Genomic DNA, 6,258 nt, shown 5'->3' on the forward strand with positions numbered 1-6,258 from the left:
GGCTCAGGGACGGCCAACCCCATGCTTGTCCCTAACCGCTTCCACGCCCCTCCCCGCTGTGTTAAGGTGATGTGGCCTGTAGCCTCTGTTTTGGTTTGTTAAAGCTACCAGAATTCAATATATCAGGAACCGATTGGCTTTTCTAAAGGCGATTTATCAAGTCACAAGTTACAATTCTAAGGCTGTGAAAATGTTTATAAAAGGCACCAACAAGAGGGTACCTTCTTGAAAGGAAGGCAGCGCCCTAGTTCCTCTGTTGCAAGGGAAGGCACATGGCCCTCCTGGGCTGGCTTCAGAATGGTTCTCTCAGCTCCCATGGGTCCTTCTGGCCTCTGCTGGGGGGCTTTCCTCCTGCATCTCCAAACGTCTGTGTCTAGGTGTCTGCTCTGTGTATTGACTCAAAACTCTCTTTCTCTCCATGAGCTCTTTTAAGGACTCTGGTCAACTAATTAAGACCCACCTCGAATGGGGGCATGGTCACATCTCCATCTAATCAAAAGGTCCCATCCACAATCGGGTGGGTCACATCACCATGGAAACCACCTACTCAAAAGTTCCCACCCAAAATATAGGTCAGCCCCCACAAGATTGGATTAGGATTAGAAGAACATGGCTTTTCCAGGGTACCTAACAGTTACAAAACAGTACAACCTCCTTCCCCCCTCCTCCTAGCATGTTGAGGCAGCCATAACCTACAATTTTTCCACCCCCTCATTATGTTGGGGTGGCCATGATCTGCAGCCTTTCCCCACCCATTGCATTGGGGTAACTGTGATCTACAACCTTCTCTCCCCACCATTGTTTTCAGGTGGCGTGATGTATATCAGGACCAGCCCCATCCTGCAGGCTCCCCGCCTCCCAGTCTGCTGGGGCTTTCCAGAAAATATTTTGCTTCCCTGATACAGGGAGACAGATACAATGGGAAAGCCCCTTCTCCTTTCCTACTGCAGAGGATGTTGGAGAGAATGCAGAACTGCAAGCTCTGAAATGGTTTAGCCTGAGCCCCATCACAAGCGGCCTACCCCACAATCTTGTCACGTAAGGGAAAACACACTGTTTCCTTCAGGCTCTGAGGCAGGGTATCTGTTCCTTGCAGCCAGATGCATTCTTAACAGCCACCCGAGTAGGCCTTGGAGTGCGGAGGTAGGGCACCGGCATTGGCTGGCTCCTCCCTGATCTGATGCTCCAGTGAAACGCTCCTCTTAAGTGGTTGCTTATGGCTCCCAGCTCTCCATGGTGGCTGAAGAATGCCATCTCCAGAAGTACTTATGGAGAAACCTCCTGTCATCTCTCACTCCAGTCTTCAAGGGAGTAGGGATAACGTAGGGCACAGGCTCTCCAGGAAAAAATCCCCACCTCCAGTTACCTTCTTCCCCATTGCTGTTCATTTTAGAAGCAGGAATAGGAATAGGAAATCCTTCCGTCTACTAAGCAGAGCCCATGGCCTAGTTTTTAGCGTGGTTTTGGCCTTTGACACATGTGGCTTGGTGAAGCACTGGCAAGAAGGGCACAGAATGGACCCAAATGGCAGGGCCCTCCTGGAAGACTTGCCTAGACTGGACCCTCGCCAACTGCCTGGCCTGGGACTGAGAACCGGGGACTGGGGGTGGGAAAGAGAGGAAACAACATAGACCACAGCTGGTTTCAGTTCGGCAATGCTTGCATTGGCCAAGCGCAGCTGTGTATGAAGCAGAGCACTGGGGAAGGTGTCAGAAGGAATGGGGGAGGCAGGCCTACCCTCCCCTGCTCACCGTCCAAGCAAACCCATCACCAGAGAGAGTGCCACCTGCAGGTGCATGTGGCTGGGGTCAGAGGCAAGGGAATCAAACCAGGGAGAGAATTTGAATTTGAATGGGGTGATGAGGGGGTGAATGGGATTCTAATAGGGCAAGAGGAAAAGGTTGTCTCAAGGAAGGAACAACTTAACAGGCTGTGCTGTGGCTCACCAATGGACTGGGGCATGGAATACAAGAAAAGGGAAGTCAGGCGGGCCACGATGGCTCAGCAGGCAGAATTCTCGCCTGCCATGTCGGAGACCCATTCGATTCCCGATGCCTGCTCATGCGAAAAAAAGGGTGAGTCTGGGGAGATGTTTGGGACCAGATCTGGCAAGAGTCTGACGTTTATCCTTCCCATTCATTGGAACCCTTTCAGGTCCTGGAAAAGAGCTGACAAACGAAGATTAGAGCTTCGGGGAGATGGTGCTAATGGTCGTGGCAGAGTTGCAAAGACAGGGCTGCCATGGCCTTATAGGGAGAATGAAGGCAGAGCCACCTTCTTTTTTAAAGTATTTTTTTTTTAATTTTAGTGTGGTAGCATATATATAGCATAACATTTCCCATTTCAACCACTTTCAAGTACACAACTCAGCAGTGTTAAATACATTCACAATGTTGTGCTGCCATCATCACCATCACCCCAAAATAGAAACTCCGTTAAGCATTGACTCCCTATTCCCCAGCCCCACTTCCACCCCTGGTGCCCTTTTTGTCTCTATGAATTGAAAAATTCTAGCTATTTTATTTATGCAAGGTCCTATACTTGTCCTTTTGTGTCTGGTTATTTCACTCAACATGGTGTCTTCAAGGTTCACCCACGTTGTTGCATGTATGTTAGAGCCCTCCTGAATTGTGGATTCGGTGTGATGAGTCTGCTTATGAGGCATAGAAAATTCCCCAGCTGCAAGTCAGAAGATAGAACCTGGAATAGACAGTTATCTTTTCAGGTAGAAGTACCACCCCAGGTTACCAGTCTTATGAAGTAAAATGATTCATTCAAGAATGTGTTGTGGGATAAAAACATCTTCACAGTTTCCAGGATTTTCAGACTTGGGCCAGATTTTCTAGAGCAAGAGCTTTTTCTCAAGTAAGAGAGAGTCTGCAAAAATAAAATTTTAAAAAGCCTATGGAGGATTTAGGTCTTTTGGAAGTAACCAATTTGAGCTGGCTTTAAGCAAAAGAGGAACTTAGGACAAGGAAGCTACACTGAAGCTTCAGCGAGCTCAGGGCAGGGCACAGAGGCCTCTGGACTCAAGTCCTGGGGCGCTGGCAGGATGCAGGGCCCACACTGTCTCTACTCCTGGACACCTCTGCAGCCGGGCAGGCTGCTGCCCAGACCATGCCATGGAAAATGTCTGCCTCAAACCTCCCCAGATTTACATTTCTGTAAAATGTGCTAGAATTGCCCTAATTCCACACTCCTGGGCAGGGGGCTTCTGACTGGCCCATTCCTGGACCAATCCAGTGTGCCAGTGGAGGGGCGGGGAGTCATCTCTAGAAATTCCCCCTCCCCCTCTCATATGCATCTGAAGCAGTGGACCCCAGAGAAGTCCTGGATAGTACTGACAGTGTGTATCACAGCACACAAAACACCAGAATCTGACTTATTTAGAAAAAATGATACATGGAACTCACATTTGCTACCATGTTTGCAAGTATATTATGAATGGACAGTGACAGATGTAGGGCCAGATATTTTTCTTGATTTTCTCAAATGTCTACAAGTCTGACCATTGGTGTGAGCCCCTTTCAGTGTTCAGCTCAGACAATGAGCAGCCATCAAGGGCCTACTTGCCATGTGGAACAATGAGGTAAAGTGAAGACCCTGCTGTGTGTTTGGAAGGGATTTCCATTGGAACCAGCATGCACTATCTTTTGCAGCTTGAGTATTTGGATTTTGAAAGAGACAGTAAGTGTTTTCTGGGCACGTGGTTGTCTTCCCCTCTCTCTTCTCCTCTTTCTTTATGGCAGAAACAAAATCCTACCTGAAAGCCGACATATGCCAGAGGTGTAGCTGGGGACGGCTGGGTGGCAGATGGCAAGGAGGAGCTCAGTGTCCTCTGTGCCAATCTTTTCCTCCCCTGGGGTGCGTCCTCAACAGACCTTTGGAACCAGTTTGGAAAATAAACAGGATTTTTCATTCCTAATACAGAGCATTTTCTTCTGGCCCAAACTGCCTCTACGTCCTTCTCCTTTACAGCAGGTTTCCTGAGTTCCCATCTGCGCTCCAGGCTCTCCAGAGTCTATAAGGACAGTGGGTGCAAGACTGGGGGTTGAGGAGTCAAAAATCGCTGCATCAGATCATGCACGGAGAGACTGGGGATAAAGTAGGTCGACACTGGGCCCCACCAGTGATAGGGGTGAGGACAGTCAAAAGTGCCCATACCCTTCCTGGATCCCTCCTCCTTTGGTGGGTAGCCATACCTCATCTCTGGAAGAAAGGTCCTGAATCTGCTGGCAGTGGTTAACTCTGGGATAGAGTGTGGATAGCAGGCTGGAGAAGAAGACACCTATATTTCAGTGTAACTCTTTGTGCTATTGGATTTTGTGCTATGTCCATGTGTTACCTATTCAAAGACAGATAAATCAAGACATGTGGCAGATAGGGATCTTATCTCCTCACTAAGCAAGGTAGAGTTGTCTTGCATAGCACGGGGTCTCTTGTGGGATTCTAAATAGAGAGGGCACTTTTGACTCTCCTCACCCCTATCACTGATGATAAGCCTGTTGATGTGGTGGCCTCTCTCTGGCTTTGCCCATGCTGGGGCACATTGTACCTCTTTGCCCACACTTCGGGGGCTTGGAGGTATTGCTCTGTGCTGTCCTATAGAAGCAGGCTTCTAGGACCCTGGCAGAAAGTGAGACAGACCAGTGCCACCCCCTTTCCTCCCCTACCCCCCCACCCCCTACCCCGGCATGTCTCCTCCTCATCTACTTCTCACCTACACCAATTTAGAAACATGAAGCATCCTCTCAGTTAAAAAATTTCAGGAGCAACTCTAGGCTATAGCCTTAAGTGGTCTTGGGATATCTTTGTCCTTTAGAAGAAGTTGAGTCTGGTGGTAACTACTCCAAGAACTGTTTGAGATCTTGCACCATGCTCCTGTGCAAGAGGGTCTCAAAAACTTCTCACTTCTTAATGGAATAGAATTTCCCTAGAGTGTGGTGTGGGAAGGATACCAGGCAGATATGGCAGAAGATGATAAAGGAGGGGGAACAGAAGGAATGTATTAGTTCTCTGTTGCAGTATAACAAATCATCCTCAAGACTAGCAACTTAAATCAAGCTCCGGTTTTCTGAAGGTTTGGCCAGGGCTGGAGAATCTGCTCTCAAACCTACTCAAATGGTTCTTGGCTGGAGCCCTCAGTTCCTTGCCACGTGGACCTCTCCATAGTGTTTGCTGAGTGTCTTCAGTACATGGCAATTGGCATTCCCCAGAGTTAATGATCCAAGAGAGAGCAGCAAGGAAAAAACCACAGTGCCTTTTATGATCTAATCTCTGAAGTTGCACACGATTACTTTCACTACATTCTATTCATAAGAAGGGAGTCCCTGTGTACAACCCACACTGAAAGGAGAGGAGATTAAAGCTTCACAACTTGACAGAGGGAATAGCAATGAATTTGTGGACTGATTTTGAAACTACCACAGTTGCCTAGAGTGTATAATGATAGTGATTAAATGTGCAAATTCAAAAATATTTTTGCATGAGGAAGAACAAAGGAATGTCAATAATGCAGGGTGTTGAAAATAGATGGTAATTAATATTTTAAGACTTTAACTTATTTAGTACAAAATTTATATTTTGACTAGTGCATTTCCTAATATAACTTATGTGGACAGCTTAATTAAACACCATAGTACTTGGAACCTTGAGTAGGGCATGAGATTTTGTAGGTTTGTCCAAAGTGATGCCCTGTTAAATCCCAGAGTGATTTGAACAGTGAATAAATACGTGTTTGGAAATTCCCCTTGGGGGGATGGTGAGAAGGGGAAAATTCAATTTCCCCAAGTGGAGAATTCTTGATATTCTCACAAGCAGTGGGGACAACCAAAGCCATAGGCTGAGCCCCCAATCTTGGGGTTTGTTCACATGAAACTTAACCCCGCAAAGGATAGACCAAGTCTACTTAAAATTAGGCCTAAGAGTCACCCCCAAAAGAACCTTTTCTGTTGCTAAGATGTGGCCTCTATCCCTCAGTCAACACGACAAGCAAACTCACTGTCCTCTCCCTCTCTACATGGGACATGACTCCCAGGAGTGTGGACCTTCCTGGCAACGTGGGACAGAAATCCTAGAATGAGCTGAGACTCAGCATCAAGGGATTGAGAAAACCTTCTCAACCAAAAGGGGGAAGAGCAAAATGAGACAAAATAAAGTGTCAATGGCTGAGAGATTCCAAACAGAGTCGAGAAGTTATCCTGGAGGTTAGTCTTATGCATTAAATAGATATCACCTGTTTCATTAAGGTGTAATGGG

This window comes from Tamandua tetradactyla, chromosome 12, assembly GCF_023851605.1.
Source record: "Tamandua tetradactyla isolate mTamTet1 chromosome 12, mTamTet1.pri, whole genome shotgun sequence".
NCBI lineage: Eukaryota > Metazoa > Chordata > Mammalia > Pilosa > Myrmecophagidae > Tamandua > Tamandua tetradactyla.